This window comes from Symphalangus syndactylus, chromosome 1 (genome assembly GCF_028878055.3).
Source record: "Symphalangus syndactylus isolate Jambi chromosome 1, NHGRI_mSymSyn1-v2.1_pri, whole genome shotgun sequence".
Taxonomy (NCBI): Eukaryota; Metazoa; Chordata; class Mammalia; order Primates; family Hylobatidae; genus Symphalangus; species Symphalangus syndactylus.
Window position 1 is genome coordinate 109404271 of NC_072423.2, and position 17224 is coordinate 109421494.

At 46.9% G+C, this 17224-nt stretch overlaps 1 protein-coding gene across 8 annotated transcripts in view; it reads right to left on the minus strand.

Annotated features, from left to right (window-relative positions):
• Positions 1-9700, minus strand: part of RAD54L2 (RAD54 like 2) — a 138580-nt gene extending 128880 nt beyond the window's left edge. For 4 of the 8 annotated variants that reach the window (XR_010122568.1, XM_063646443.1, XM_063646434.1 and 1 more), the window contains exons 1-2: positions 9449-9650; positions 6710-6862 (exon numbers count right to left, since the gene is read on the minus strand). The gene's annotated coding sequence lies outside the window, so the exon portion shown is untranslated. Of the gene's footprint in view, positions 1-6709; positions 6863-9448 lie in introns of all 8 variants that reach the window. The other 4 variants (XM_055275453.2, XM_055275458.2, XM_055275475.2 and 1 more) reach the window with 4 other exon arrangements.
• Positions 9701-17224: the final 7524 nt, after the last annotated feature.

The window sequence follows — 17224 nt, forward strand, 5'->3', positions numbered from 1 at the left end:
CACTCCAGCCTGGGCGAGAGAGTGAGATTCCATCTCAAAAAAAAAAAAAAAAAAAAAAAAAAAAAAAACAAGAGAATCGCCTGAACCTGGGAGGCAGAGGTTGCAGTGGGCTGAGATCGCACCACTGCACTCCAGCATGGGCGAGAGAGCAAGACTCTGTCTCAAAAAAAAAGAAAGTGGCTGGCGCAGTGGCTCACACCAGTGATCCCAACATTTTGGGAGGCCGAGGTATGCAGATCACCTGAGGTCAGGAGTTCAAGACCAGCCTGCCCAACATGGCGAAACCCCGTCTCTACTAAAAATACAAAAAAGTAACCAGGCGTGGTGGCGGGTGCCCGTAATCCCAGTTACTCAGGAGGCTGAGGCAGGAGAATCGCTTGAACGCAGGAGGCAGAGGTTGCAGGGAGCCGAGATCACACCACTGCACTCCAGCCTGGGCAAAAAGAGCAAAACTCCGTCTCAAAAAAAAAAAAGGGAAAGAAAGAAAGAATTTTATAGGCTGGGCACGTCTGTAATCCCCACACTTGGCGAGGCCAAGGTGAGTGAATCGTTTGAGCTCAGGAGTTCAAGACTAGCCTGGCTAACATGGCAAAACCCTCTCTCTCCAAAAAATACAAAAATTAGCTGGGCACAGTGGCACATGCCATTAGTCCTAGCTACTCAAGAGGCTGAGGAGGGAGGATGACTTGAACCCAGGAGGTGGAGGCTGCAGTGAGCTGAGATCATGCCACTGCACTCCAGTCTGGGTGACAGAGCCAGACCCTGTCCCAAACATTAAAAAAAAAAAAAAAAAAAAAGTGTTCTATAAACTACAACATCATACATAAGCAAAGTATACTTATCACAGTAAAGCAAACATTTTTCATTTCTGCCTACTATTGATGGTACTATAAAATCATAAGCACATGTTAGTACCTCCAATGTGCCTCCACTGGCTGAAATTTTCTGTGTTTGTATTGCTCTCAATCTATAATACAACATCTCCCTACTTTTTTTTTTTTTTTTTTTTTTGAGGCAGAGTCTTACTCTGTCGCCCAGGCTGGAGGATAGTGGCACAATTACAGCTCACTCCAGCCTCTATCTCTGGAGTTCAGGCAATCCTCCCACCTCAGTCTCCTAACTGGGAGACTGGCAGCTCAGATGTGGTTCATAACTTCTAGGTGTGTGTCACCTTGCCCAGCTAATTTTTATTTAATTTTTTTGTAGAGACAAGCTCTATGTTGCCCCAGGCTAGTCTTAAACTCCTGGGGTCAAGAAACCCTCCCACCTCAGCCTCCCAAAGTGCTGGGATTACAGGCATGAGCCACTGCACCTAGCCAACCAACAACTTTCATTTTTTTTGTTTGTTTTTTGTTTGCTTGTTTGTTTGTTTAAAGACAGAGTCAAGTTTCACTCTGTTGCCCAGGCTGGAATGCAGTAGTGAGATCTCGGCTCACTGCAACCTTTGCCTCCTGGGTTCAGGCGATTCTCGTGCCTCAGCCTTCCAAGTAACTGGGACTACAGGCGTGCACCACCACATCCAGCTAATTTTTGCATTTTTAGTAGAGATAGGGTTTCGCCATGTTAGCCAAGCTGGCCTGAAACTCCTGACCTCAGGTGATCTGCCTGCCTCAGCCTCACAAAGTGCTGGGATTACAGGCGTGAGCCACCGCGCCTGGCCTCAACAACTTCCTCCTAACTTCTCAACACTGCTCACAAAATGTCATCAATTTTTAACAGCTACTGCCAAATTCAAAGTGCCTCAGTGTTTTTTGTTTTTTGTTTTTGAGACGGAGTTTCGCTCTTGTTGCCTGGGCTGGAGTGCAATGGCACGATCTCGGCTCACCACAACCTCTCCCTCCCAGGTTCAAGCGGTTCTCCTGCCTCAGCCTCCTGAGTAGCTGAGATTACAGGCATGTGCCACCACACTCAGCTAATTTTGTACTTTTAGTAGAGACGGGGTTTCTCCATGTTGATCAGGCTGGTCTCAAACTTCCGATATCAGGTGATCCGCCTGCCTCAGCCTCCCAAGATGCTGGGATTACAGGCGTGAGCCACAGTGTCTGGGCCTCAGTTTTCCTTTTTATCTGATATCAACTTTTATCTTTAACCTAACTACAGTTACTTTTCATGCTTTTATTTTCTGCAGTCTGTTATTTTATCACTTGCATGAAAGAATAATTGCATTTAGCCGGGCGTGGTGGCTCACACCTGTAATCCTAGCACTTTGGGAGGCCGAAGAGGGGGGATCACCTGAGGTCAAGAGTTCAAGAGCAGCCTGGCCAACATGGCGAAACCCTGTCTCTACTAAAAATACAAAAATTAGCCAGGTGCGGTGGCACATACTTGTAATCCCAGCTACTTGGGAAGTTAAGGCAGGAGAATCACTTGAACCCAGGAGGCAGAGGTTGCAGTGAGCTGAGATTATGCCATTTTACTCCAGCCTGGGCTACAGAGTGAGACTCCGTCTCCAAAAAAAAAAGAATTGATGTAGGCTTTGATAAGCTTCCTAACACCCAGCCTTCAGTAGGGATTTCTATGCAGTCTAATCACCCATAAAAACTAATTTGATTGGGAGGCCAATGCAGAAGGATCACTTGAGCCCAAGAGTTCGAGACCAGCCTGCGTAACATAGCGGGACCCCTGCCTCTACAAAAAATATAAACATTAGCCAGGCAAGGTCATGCATGCCTGTACTCCCAGCTACTCAAGAAGCTGAGGTGAAAGGATTGCTCGAGCCTGAGAGGTCAAGGCTACAGTGAGCTATGATCATGCCACTGTACTTACTCTAGCGTGGGTGACAGAGAGAGACTGTCTCAAAAAAAAAAAAATTAAAAATTAAAAAAATCTTAAAAAAACTAATTCAAAGTAATTCAGATAGTATACTCAAGTTATTTTACCACTAAGATCCAGGAGGGTGGCCAGGCATCGTGGCTCACGCCTGTAATCCCAGCACTTTGGGAAGCAGTGGCAGGCAGATCACAAGGTTGGGAGTTCGAGATCAGCCTGACCAACATGGTGAAACCCTGACTCTACTAAAAATACAAAAACTAGCCAGGCATGGTGGCACGCGCCTGTAATCCCAGCTGCTCAGGAGGCTGAGGCAGGAGAATCACTTGAACCCGGGAGGCAGAGGTTGCAGTGAGCTGAGATCGCACCACTGGACTCCAGCCTGGGCGACAGAGCAAGACTCCATCTTAAAAACAAAACAACAGCAACAACAAAAAAGATCCAGGAGGGTAACTAAATAAATTGGCACAATTCTCTAACTTCTAGGTAAATAACTCAGAACACACAGCTCCAGACACTTCAGAATTAGTACAGTATTAGACTGAGCAGAAAATGGATACAGATAATTTTATAGTCACTGAATTCTAACTCCTGAATAAAGTTTGCTCAAATAATCGTATTTCCTGTATATGGTGACACTGAGCTCAGATGGGTCTCCAAAAGGCCAACCAGGCAGCAAAATTCACAATATCCTAGCGTTAAATCCATTACCCATTCCCAGGCCAGGCGCAGTGGTTCATGCCTATAATCCCAGCACTTTGGGAGGCCAAGATGGGCAGATCACTTGAGGTCAGGAGTTCAAGACCAGCCTGGCCAATATGGAGAAACTCCGTCTCTACTAAAAATACAAAAATTAGCCAGGCATGGTGGCGCACCTATAGTCCCAGTTACTCGGGAGGCTGAGGCAGGAGAATAGCTTGAACCGAGGAGGTTGAGGTTGCAGTGAACCAAGATCGTGCCATTGCATTCCAGCCTGGGTGACAGAGCAAGACTCCATCTCCAATCAATCAATCAATCAAAGTCATTACTCATTCCCAGCAGGTGGTGGCTTACCAGTAGTTAGTTGTCTAGACACCCTGTGGCCCAAACCAGCTAATCACTTCTTTACATATGAGGACAAAGCACTCAGAGCAGTAAATGGCCTGCAGAAGATCAGACAATACCAATGAAGAACTGTCACATTTTCTCCCAAATGAAATGTTTGCAAGACCCAAAAAAGCAAATAAGCCCTCCAGCCTCAAAATTATGAACAAATGAATAAGCAACACATTCTCACAACAAAGTGTTGCCTTTAGCAACCTGGAAAAACAAAAGCAGAGATACTGCTTCAGCCAGGATCAGATGCAGCCATGAAGTCAGAACTCTCATCACACCACTAGCTCCACAGTGAATGATTTCCTGTTATTTCATAAGCAAAGGTTATTCATTTGTTCATTCAACAAACATTTGCCAAGTAGCTACCCTGTGCCAAAAATGGTCAGGTGCTGGGATATAAATAAGACAAGCTCCTGCCTTCAAGTAGGTAATAAACTAGGTATGGGAAACACAAAAAAAATACCAAAACATGGTAAAAAGGAATTTGAGGAAAAAATATAATTTTTTTAAAAAATACTAAAACTTAGCAGGACAGTATGATTATAAAAGCTTGCACAGACCGCAGTGTCATACAGAAGAGAGGCATTCTGCTGAACCTGGAGGGAATCAAGGAAGGCTTTTATTAAGAGAAGGTGGTGCCCAAACTCCTGGTTCAAGCCTTAGAGTCAGCCAAGCTGTAGAATAGAGAGCAAAATATCACAGAAGGAATAGCCTGAGAATGCTGGGACCTTCAAGGAGTTCACTATAACTGAGCCTCGCGTGCCAGAGTAAATGTGGCAGAGGAAAAACTAGAAAGGAAGATAAAGAAGGGGCCAGGTCATAAAGGTCCTTATGAGATGCTGAAGCAGAGACAGGCCAGGGTCTAGATGTTTGAGACCAGAGATATATTATTTACTCTTTTTTTTTTTTTTTTGAGATGGAGTTTCGCTCTTGTTGCCCAGGCTGGAGTGCAATGGCACAACCTCTGCTCACCGCAACCTCCGCCTCCTGGGTTCAAGCAATTCTCCTGCCTCAGCCTCCTGAGTAGCTGGGATTACAGGCATGCGCCACTATGCCCGGCTAATTTTGTATTTTTAGTAGAGACAGGATTTCTCCATGTTGGTCAGGCTGGTCTCGAACTCCCAACCTCAGGTGATCCGCCCGCCTCGGCCTCCCAAAGTGCTGGGATTACAGGTGTGAGACACCACGACTGGCCATTATTTACTCTTATCTAGAATTAAAGACCACCAGAATGAAGGGGGCATTTGACTACAGCAAGACTGGAAGAAATTAGAGACCAGTTATTTCAAATCACTTCTGGCCTCTACTTATTTTTCTCTTGAATATTAATGGGACTTTTTTTTTCTTCTCTTATTGGGAAAAAATAAAAGTGAAAATTCTATAACTAAGTCTGTTCATCAAAAACATGCCTGAACAGAGTGCTAGATTTTACCAAAGTAGCCCCAATTAAAGAAAATGACAAATCTCTCCTGCATCTGGAGAATTCCTGGCAAAAACACCAAAGCCAGGTCTCTGGTGCCAGCAGAAGAAAGCTAGAGAAATGTCCTGATCAGGGGCCATATAGAACACAATGCTGCCTGGTATACTCTAGTGTTCTATCAATGGGAATGCCCACTGTTCCCAAACAAGAACATGCCAAACAGTTACCTCCTGGCTTCTCCATACAAACTGTCAGGAAAAAACCTTCTACTGCCAGGAATGACCTTGGACTTTATAGTGTGGACTCCTGCCTACCAGCACTGAATAAAGACAACCTTGGCCGGGGGGGTGGCTCACACCTGTAATCCCAGCACTTTGGGAGGCCAAGACGGGCAGATCACGAGGTCAGGAGATCGAGACCATCCTGGCTAACACGATGAAACCCCGTCTCTACTAAAAATACAAAAAATTAGCCAGGCATGGTGGCAGGCGCCTGTAGTCCCAGCTACTCGGGAGGCTGAGGCAGGAGAATCGCATGAACCTGGGAGGCGGAGCTTGCAGTGAGCCAAGATCGCACCACTGCACCCCAGCCTGGGCGACAGAGCGAGACTCCATCTCAAAAAAAAAGACAACCTCAAAATTTCCTCACCTGTCCAGAGTGCCAACAGGTACAGACAGCTGCCTTCCTCACCAGACAAGGAAACTTGAACCCTGTACAACACCACAGCACCCAGCCACATTCCTACTATTACTACTACTGAGATTAGAGGTCCTATATAATAATACACATTAACTACTACTGACAACCAGCACTGACCACCCTCAAAGCTTGAGGCCCTCATCTCCAGTCCTCGATGCAATCTGTAAAGAAGGCTGTATTAGGCCCATTTTACAGATGGAAAAAGAAAACCAAACCAAAGCTCAGAGAGGTTAACAGCTTATCCAGGGTCAAAAATTGAGCAAGAAAAAGTGGGAAGACTCCAAAAACCAAGCTCTTCCCATTGTACCAGACATTTCTTCTCTCAGACTTTTTCTAAAGAAACAGAAAACTCTAAGCCTTATTTCCAAGAGTTTCTGAAGTTGATCCATTTAACTAAGAGGTGGCCAAAAACATTTATTTAAGCAATCACCTTGCCTTTAAGGCAACAAATACACAAGTTTTTATTTTCTTTGATCAAGTGAATAGTCCAGATGGAAAATGAGAGATATTTTGAAGAATTCATTTATTATCTAAATACCTTGATTTTACATTTCTTCATTTATTTTTGCCCAAGATATATACACAGAGAGATAGACAGCAAAAGGCATAATTTCATTTTAATAGATCAGAATGAAGAGTAACAAAGCAAAAAACATTCAGATTTACATTATATTTTATGCAGTAAAAATTAAGAGGCAAATGACTTTCAAACAGACTGAGCCTTACCTCAATCTTACTCCTCCTGTTCCAAGGGACAGCACTCCAAGTGATCAGCAGACACTCCCAGCCTACATACAGTGAACCAGACACAGGGGATAAGCAACGCCTTCATGCTCCCAAAACCACAGTGGGAAGGAGTGTGATGGCTTCCTGGGGAATCTGAACACATATAGTATTTGTAAATCACTGCTCGTTGAGACATACACCAAAACAAAATGTTTTACCTGTGGTTTGTCTACAGGAGTACTTAAAATTAACAGGTGTATAAAATAGTGCAAAAATAATCCCATACCAACATGAACTCACAGTGATAGCTAAACTTTTTCCATGGAGATGTTAAGATAATTAACTGTCACGAGTCAAAATTAATACATTATAAAAACTTTATTCAATGTCTTTACTGATTAAAAGCTTGATATACCTGAATCACTTCTTTCTTCATAGACCTATAACCACCTCTAAACCAGGAACTACCACTAACAAAATGTTAAAAATATCATCAGCATTTTTGAGGTGCCCAAAGCAGTGCCTGGCAAAATGCAATAAATGTTGGCTTATGAAAGAATGAATGGAGGGAGAGAAAGAATACTACATTTTTTTTTTTTTTTTTTGAGTCAGAGTCTCTCTCTGTTGCCAAGGCTGGAGTGCAGTGGCACGATCTCGGCTCATTGTAACCTCTGCCTCCCAGGTTCAAGGGATTCTTGTGCCTCTGCCTCCAGAGTAGCTGGGACTACAGGCACATGCCACCACACCCGGCTAATTTTTGTATTTTTATTAGAGACAGGGTTTCGCCATGCAGGCTCGATCTCCTGACCTCATGTGATCTGCCCGCCTCGACGTCCCAAAGTGTTGGGATTACAGGCGTTAGTCACCACACCCAGCCAAGAAAGAAAGAATGCCATTGAAGAAAAATAATTATTTAAAGCTTAAGGAAAAAGATAATGTTTACAATAATGAGAACTATCAGTACAACTACAAACAGAATTACCTAACATTGCACTTGAAAGTTTATACTAGACTCCAGTTAGGCTATACTTCCTACCACTCTAAACTCAGAAGGTACAATGATTCTGATACTGTTTTTGTTCATGTAGGGTTCACTTTATACCTCACCTACAGACAACACACCAACTTTTGCCTGAATAATACATACAGAGCTCTGGCCCACAGCTGCAGGCCTCAGAGTTGGAGTTTGCTTACTGTCTTTCAATGATACAGATTGTCACAGGGAGACAGTGTACAGGCCAAATTCATTGAAGATGGATAATACTTCTAGTGAAGACAATGTCCTGTGAGAGTAAACAAGGATGCTGAAATGAGAGTCACTAAGATTTAACAGATTCAATGAACTCACTTCATGGCAGTAAGAGAAGATGAAATTTCATGGATTTAAGGATGGAAAGACCATTTAACAACATAAATGTTAGGGTTTTCCTATCCTTCTTTAGTGTTGCACACATTAAACAATGGCACACGAATTAGTGAAAAGAAGCTTTTAAATTTAGATTTATAAGAATTGGACTGAAAACACCTGGAACTTACATGTATGATGAAGTCTAAGTTTGTCTATCATTTCAAACAATAGCCACAGTGCTGAAAAGAAACTATGAGTCGCAATTCAAAAACAACGGAGGAAAGAAAAAAATGAACAGAGAAAATCTTTGGATCCAAATACCACAAAGAAATTCCTTACTTAAAATGTTGTCAATGACAGCCACCACTCTGACTTGGAGTAAGAAAGAAAGGTCCACACTGTCCTCTACGTGGGAACAAACTCATCCAGCCCCACATAACCCTTCCAGTTGCATCCACCTCAATGTTCAGCCACCAATATAGTCAGCCACAATCTCTAGCAAGCAACAGGAATCCTAACAGATCTGAGTCACCCACTCCCACGCAGTAAGAGGTCATTCTCCATCAGGAAGCCCACTCTGCAAAGTTTCCTTGTTCATCTCCCAGGCTGCCACCACCATGACCCACATAAAGCTGATTCTCCAATCTCAGTAGCCTATCAACCCTCCTCTACCACAACTCCCCAAACCACAACTCCCACCGGCCTCACCCTAACGGCAAGACAGCTAGCACTACTCACCGTGTGCCACTACTCACTCCTGTGATAAGTTCCTTGCCTGAGAACCACTCCTCGTCAGGGTGCATCAGGGCCCCGGAGGATCCAGCTCTCTGCTTAACTCTCCTGTGCCCAGCTGAGCTCCTGCCTTTCCAGGAACTAATCACCAGTTACCTCAGGGAAGCTAAACTCTCAATACCTCTTCTGCCCCAGCCCGACCCCAGTCTGCCAAATTCCCAGACCTCAGGAGAGGGGGTCGAGGAGATGCATCCAGATGCGCCTTAGGGATTACACACAGAGAAGCCCCTAAAATTCCAAATACTTCCCCAACCCCACACCGCGCTCTGGTCATCCTCCGGGGCGCCAGCATCCAGCGCCAAAAGCGCAGAGCGACCACAGTTAAGTCTCCGTGTCCCTATGACTCCCTTCCCCGGCTACGAAATCCTCAAATATCAAGCCACTGAGGCCCCGGGTCGAGGCCCAAGACCCCCGCCAAGCCTCCGGCCACTGGAGTTTCCCGGGTGGGACCCCGTGCCCCGAAGGCCCGGGCCGCTGGGTCCATCTAGCTGCCCCGAGCCACTGCATGGCAGGGGCCCAGGCCGCGTCTCCAGTCGGTCCCCATTGTTGCGGGACCCGGCGGCCCCGGCCGGGAGCGAGGAACCGGCACCGGCTCTCACCTCCTGCGCCGCGGCTCCGGGCCGCGCCGGACCGCGCAAGGCCGAGGGACCTCACGTTCAGCTTCGCCCGCCTAGACAAAGTCTGCGGCGGCGGAGGCGGGGGCGGCGGCTGAGGCGGGAAGCAGCCGGCCAGGCCCGGGCGCCGCGGGCTGGCTCTGGCCAAGCGTCGGTCTCCACCGGCGGCGGCGCTCGCCAGCCTCCGCTCGCGGTCCGCGCCAGAAAGCGTCCCCCTCCCGGCCCGCGTGCCCGACCGCACGGACGGGAACACGCGCCGCGGAGAGGAAAGTTCCGCTGAGAGCCGACTGAAGGCAGTTCCCCTGCGCCGGGTGTACGGCGATTCCTGCCTGGATGGGACCGTTTCTGGAATGAATGCCGCACGGAAATCCCAAGCCAGAAGCTGCCTGAGAATGGTTCTAGGGGTAGGTCCAACGGAATGGTTTTGCACTCGCCAGCTATTTAGCGTCTCAATTGAGCCTCAGTTTCTCCTCATTTCTCATTGGGAATAATCTAGGCGGCTTGTTAGGATTGAATGAGGTGATGCGAATACCTAGCTCAGAGATAGGGAGCTCTACACCGGGGTACGATCGTTACTGATCCTGCCAATGCTGCTGCTACTATTGCCTCCAACGTAGGTTGTGCTCAGCCTTTAAGGGCCCTTGAAATTATGCGCATCATGTAACTCTTCCTTTTTCACCCTCGGTCCCCACCTACCATCCTGTTTCCTGTTAAGTGAAGCTGTCTTTAGAATTCCCTGGAAGAGAAGCAGAGGCAAAAGGGGGCTTTCTTGATTATTGACACTCAAGTGGAGGTTAAGGATGCAGGTTCTCCTTCCTCAAGTTGGGAATTACTGCCATGTGGGCTCCAGTTACTGATGGGACTGTAACAGCTCTCTCCACTATAGCCTCAGGTTCTCTTCTCCTCTTCCCAAGAAGTGAATGTTGACAAAATGATTTTTTTTTTTTTTTTGAGACGGAGTTTCGCTCTTGTCGCCCAGATTGGAGTGCAGTGGCGGGATCTTGGCTCACTGCAACCTCTGCCTCCTGGGTTCAAGCGATTCTCCCGCCTCAGCCTCCCGAGTAGCTGGGATTACAGGCGCCCGCCAGCACGCCCCTTTAATTTTTTGTATTTTTAGTAGAGACGGGGTTTCGCCATGTTTGGCAGGCGGGTCTCGAACCCCTGACCTCAGGTGATCCGGCCCGTCTCGGCCTCCCAAAGTGCTGGGCCACCAGGCGTGAGCCACCATCTCTGGCCGACAAAATGATGTTTTAAATTACGAAAGCGCATCTTTCTTTGAAGGCTTTATATTTTACTCATAAAATCAAGAGGATAGCAATTCCTTTCTCGTCCCCACTTCCCTTTTCTAGGCCTTCACACCTCTAAGATACCAGATGCGGTCATTTTTGGAGCTAACTATAGATGGGAATTTAGATCTGCAGAAGGTGTTCCAAAAAAAAATCCTAATTTTCAGGTGTTCTCAAATTTCCCATTTTTACATATCCCCTTGGCTTCTGAGACACACATATGCCTGATTTTTCATTTATATTATTTTCTGGAGGTAATGAAAGGGTTCTGCCTGTCAAAAGGCACTTTGCTATCTGATATGGATCTGTGTCCCCACCCAAATCTCGTGTTGAATTGTAATCCCCAACGTTGGAGGTGGGGCCTGGTGGGAAGTAATGGGATCATGGGGGTAGATCCTTCATGAATGGCTTAGCACTGTCCCTTTGGTTCTCTTCTTGTGAGTTCTCACAAGATCTGCTTGTTTAAAAGTGTATGGTGCCGGCTAGGCACGGTGGCTCATACCTGTAATCCCAGCACTTTGGGAGGCCAAGGCGAGTGGATCACCTGAGGTTAGGAGTTTGAGACCAGCCTGTCTCTACTAAAAATACAAAAATTAGCCAGGCATGATGGTGTGTGTCTGTAATCTCAGCTACTTGGGAGGCCGAGGCAGGAGAATCACTTGAACCCAGGAGGCGGAGGTTGCAGTGAGCTGAGATTGTGCCACTGCACTCCAACCTGGGCAACAGTGAGGCCGTCTTAAAAAAAAAAAAGTGTATGGCACCTCCCCCCACTTCTCTTTTCCTCCTACTCCAGCCTTGTGAGGTGCTCGCTCCCCCTTCGCCTTCCACCATGAATGTAAGTTTTCTGAGTCCTCCCCTGAAGCCCAGCAGATGCCAGCATCATGCTTTCTGTATAGCCATGAGCCAATTAAACTTCTTCTTTATAAATTACCCAGTGCCAGGCATTTATTTATAGCAGTGTGAGAACAGACTAATAGAGTGTCCTTTCTGGAAACAGCAGGCTCATGGGTTAGAAAGCAGCACAGTCAAAGCCTCTGGAAGCTCCTCTGCTTCCTCAGGTAAGAGGAACTTCATCCTAGGTTCTTCAGAGGCAAAGGATGCCTCAAAAGCTGGTTCCAGCCAAGTGCAGTGGCACATTTCTGTAGTCCCAGCTTCTCAGAAGGCTGAGGCAGGAGGCTTACTTGAGCCCAGGAATTCAAGTTCAGCTTGGGCAATATAGCAAGACACTGTCTCTTAAAAAAATAAATAAAAATTTTAAAAAGCTAGTTAACTTCTCTCCAGCAGCCTGAGGTCAGATCAGCATTCCGACCTCTCCCAGCTTCACATCTTGCATTTTACCCATTTGGCCTCTTAGCTGGGACTCTCCGGGTGACACATAGAGCAGATTTGGCCTCAGGAGTTGAAACAGATTCACATGAGTGCCCCAGAGACTACCAAAGAGAGGAAAAAGAAACCAGTCAGGTTGGCCAGATATATTTAAACACACACACACACACACACACACACACTCCTATTGTTAATTCCCCCGGCCCCCAGTTAAAAGACTTAAGGCACAACCACCAAAACATAGGCACTTATGTTTCTCATGTCACTAAAGTTGGAGCCACAAAGGCCAGAGCTAGCTCCCCTGGTGATGGAAGCCTCTTCCATTCCTTCCTCCCAGGATGCCATTGTCCTTCTGTAACATCTGTTTCCTCACCCTTCTAGAGCTTCCCTGACTACTTGGATGATGTCATGCCCTCACAACAACCTCTGAGATTCATGGTACCCCCAAATTCACCTGTAGAAAGATTTGGTTCTCTTAGGGGAAGTCCCTAGAGTGATTTATGCATATACCTACCTATTGTTGGCTATACCTTTGAGTGAGTTTAAAAGATCTGGGACTGCCCTTGTGGGATTAGGCAAAATTCACCAGGGACTTGTTTGTTAATCAGAAACCAGAACAAGGCTTTCTTCATCACCATGAAAACACACATGAAAAAAAACTCTCTTCATTTTTTTTTTTTTTTTTTTTTTTGAGATGGAGTCTTGCTCTGTCACCCAGGCTGGAGTGCAGTGTCGTGATCTCGACTCACTGCATCCTCCACCTCCCAGGTTCAAGCCACCCTCTTCATTTTATCTGTTTCACCTCCTGCTTATTCCATGAGAATTAGCTCAATCCTGCGTCCACTAGCCACACTTAATGGCCCTCCCTCACTTCTGAATGCCAAAGCCATGATCACTCTGAACTAGATTCCAAGGTGACAAAGAGTTGTATTGCTTTCTTCAACAGTCATCCCATTCTTGGGATATTTTTACCTTTCTGCTTGTATACCACTCATCACCCAGATTATAATGTCCTAGGAGATTTTTAAAAAATCAACCCCAGTATCTAATGACGGCCTAGTATAATTGCTATGCCATAAAATTCCCCATTCAGCAACTATTTACTGGGTACCAATATGTACCAGGCACTGGCCAGGCGCAGTGACTCACGCCTGTAATCCCAGCACTTTGGGAGGCCAAGGCAGGTGGATCACGAGGTCAGGAGATCGAGACCATCCTGGCTAACATGTTGAAATCCCGTCTCTACTAAAAATACAAGAATTAGCCGGGCATGGTGGTGGGCACCTGTAGTCCCAGCTACTCCGGAGGCTGAGGCAGGAGAATAGGGTGAACCCGAGAGGCAGAACTTGCAGTGAGCCTAGATCACGCCATTGCACTCCAGCCTGGGCGACAGTGCGAGACTCCGTCTCAAAAAAAAAAAAAGATGTACCAGGCACTGTACCCAATGCTGGGGAATAGTAATAAGACATGACAGGCATGACCATAAGCATTTTACAGTTATTAACTCATTTAATCCTCACATCAACATTCCACTTCAAAGGTGGAAAAAATAAGCTGAGAAGTCAGAAGAGGGATGGGGTTTGAGTGCAGACCATCTAGGTCCAGAGCTCATGCTTATAACCATCCCCAACATGAATGAAGAAGTATGTTCAGAGTTGAGCCTGGAAGAGTGTGGTCTGTAAAGTGTGACTAATACAAACCTATCCTATATGGATGTTCATTCAGATGAACAGATGTTTATTGTTCCCCAGTTGTATTTCAGATGCTGATATGCCCTGGGGAACACAATGCTAAACAGGAGCGAACAGGTCTCTGCCCTCAAGTAGCTTAACTTCTAAACAGGTGAGAAAGACAGTACAAAATAATTGCAAATTCTAATAAGTTCTGAAAACACAAAACAGAGACCAGTATGGGAGGAAGGCTGTTGGAAGAGGGAAGGCATTGGGTAAGATCAACCCAGGTGACCTGTGAGCTGAATCCTGAATCCAAGAATGCTAACGAGAACCACGTAAAGTCTCAGGGAAGAAGAATTCTAGGCAGAGGGACCAGAACTTGGGGGCAACATGCTGTGTAGGTGTAGTGAGAAGCCCCAGATAACTGCCCTGTGAAAGATTCTCCCCAGGGCCTGAAAGCTTGAAGGGATGAGTAACTGCTCCCTTCTCAGGCCCAGTCCCAAGGCAAAAGGCCACTTGCGCTAGCAGTGTGCGTCAGCAAGATAGCAGAAGCAGGAAGAGAGCCGGCCAGAAGACACCTCCCCTGGCCGGAAGACGCGTACCCCTGAAGATAGAGAAAAAGGCCACCCAGGTACCGTGTAGCAGTTACGTCAGACTGGGACACTTAATGTTTACAGGAGACTATAAAACCCCTGCCCCATCCTCACTTGGGGCTGATGCCATTTTAGGCCTCAGCCCGCCTGCACCCAGGCGCTCATTAAAACAGCGTGTTGCTCCACACCGCCTCGTGTTGTCTGTTGGCGCGCTCTCGGGGTTTGAACCGATACAAGAACTTTCATCTGGTGCTGAAACCTGGGGCAGGGGTTTTCCACTCCTCCTAGGCACCACCTCCCAAAAAGCTGAACTCATTGCTGTCACTCAAGCTCTCACTCTAGCAGCCGGACAACAAATTAACATATATTTGGATTCTTGTTATGCGTTCCATATAGTACACTCACACTCGTCTATCTGGAAAGAACGCGGTTTCCTAACTGCAAAAAACACTCCTGTCATAAATGGCTCTCTCATTAGCAAGCTCCTTCAAGCTGCCAGGCTCCCACAGAAAGTTGACATCATTCATTGAAGGGGCCACCAAATCCCAGACAATCCTATATCAGCCGGAAATGCTTTAGCAGATCAGGTAGCCAAACAAGTAGCCCTATAATCCATGCAAGGCCAGTTTCTGTCCCTGTCGTTGTTCTCTCCTTTTTACTCCTCAGAAGAAAAGGAGGACTTCCAGGCCCAGAACCTCCAAAAGCAAGGACCATGGTATGTCAAGGAAGGGTGCTTCATTCTTCCTCACTCTCAAACAATTCCCATCCTCCAAAGTCTCCACAACCCTTTTCATGTCAGTTACAAACCTCTCTTACAACTTCTCCGCCCTATTCTCACTTGTGCTCAGCTTTCCGGCCGTGTCCGAGAGATTACCCAGTCCTGCTCTATCTGCCACTCAGTGTCAACCCCGGGTTCCCTCCAGTCACTGCCTTTTCCTACCCACCAAGCCCGGGACCAGATACCCGGGCAAGATTGGCAAGTAGACTTCACTCACATGCTGCCCGATAAACACCTCCGCTATCTTCTAGTCTTTGTACTTTCTCCTGGTGGGTAGAAGCATTCCCAACAACTTCAGAAGGTGCAAATATCATCACACAAACTCTCATCATGCCTATAGTTCCCCGTTTCGGACTCCCAACATCCATCCAGTCTGAAAACGGGCCCGCCTTCATCAGCCAAATTACCTAAGGTGTCTCTACATCCTGAGGAATAAAGTGGGTTCTCCACACACCCTACAGGCCTCAATCTTCAGGCAAAGTTTTATTTTATTTTATTTTTATTGTTGGAGATGGAGTCTCGCTCTGTCGCCTAGGCTGGAGTGCAGTGGCATGATCTTGGCTCACTGCAAGCTCCGCCTCCCGGATTCAACCTATTCTCCTGCCTCAGCCTCCTGAGTAGCTGGGACTACAGGTGCCCGCCATCACGCCCAGCTAATTTTTGTATTTTTTTAGTAGAGATGGGGTTTCACCATGTTGGCCAGGATGGTCTCAATCTCTTGACCTAATGATCCACCTGCCTCAGCCTCCCAAAGTGCTGGGATTATAGGCGTGAGCCACCGTGCCTGGCCAAGGCAAAGTTGAAAAAGTCAACTCTGTCCTTAAAGCCCAACTCACCAAGCTAGCTCTAGAAACCCATCAGTCATGGACAAGAAATCTCCCTTTCGCCCTCATGAGACTCTGTGCAACACCAAAAGCACCCTCTTTTTATAGTCCTTTCGAAATCATGTATGGCCGAACTTTTGTCTTAGGGCCTCCATCCTCACCAGACTCTGAGCCACTCAGGAATTACCTCCCCTCCGTAATCCAGACACGGTCTTTCATCCGTGAAGCAGCAAATGAGGCAATGCCTCTCCCTGTCGACAACTCCTTGTCCTCTCAACATAACTGTCTTGCAGACATAGACATGTTCATCTGCAACCTGACGCTCACAAAAAGCTAGGACCGAAGTGGACAGGCCCCTACACCGTGATATTCAGCACACCAACTGCAGTGAGAGTCCAAAGACTCCCCCACTGGATCCATCGCACCAGGGTCAAGCTCATCCCCAAGGCTACGTCTTCCTCCAAAACATTAACAGCTAAGTGGTCGTCAAGCACAATTTCTCCTACCAAGCTTAAATTAACCAAAAAACTTTCTTAAAACCAAAAACCCCCTAGAAAGTGTAAACATGGGGACGACTAATTACCTGCTTCCAGAAATGGCCTGTATATACCCAACCGCTTGCTGTGCCTCACTTCCAACCACAAGTTTTTTTTTTTTTTTTTTTTTTGAGATAGAGTCTCGCCCAGGCTGGAATGCAGTGGTGCTATCTCAGCTCACTGCAACCTCTGCCTCCCAGGTTCAAGCAATTCTCCTTCCTCAGCCTCCCGAGTAGCTGGGATTACAGATGTGTGCCACCATTCCAGGCTAATTTTTTGTATCTTTAGTAGAGATGGGGTTTCACCATGTAGGCCAGCCTGGTCTGGAACTCCTGACCTCGTGATCCACCCGCCTTGGCCTCCCACAGTGCTGAGATTACAGGCATGAGCCACTGTGCCCGGCCCCAACCAAAAGTCTTTTTTGTTGTTGTTTTGAGATGGAGTCTTGCTCTGTTGCCCAGGCTGGAGTGCAGTGGCGCAATCTCGGCTCACTGCAAGCTCCGCCTCCCGGGTTCACGCCATTCTCCCGCCTCAGCCTCCAGAGTAGCAGGGACTACAGGTGCCTGCCACCATGCCCGGCTAATTTTTTTTTGTATTTTTAGTAGAGACGGGGTTTCACCGTGTTAGCCAGGATGGTCTGGATCTCCTGACCTCGTGATCCACCCACCTCGGCCTCCCAAAGTGCTGGGATTACAGGCGTGAGCCACTGCGCCCGGCCCACCAAAAGTCTTAATATAAGAATATC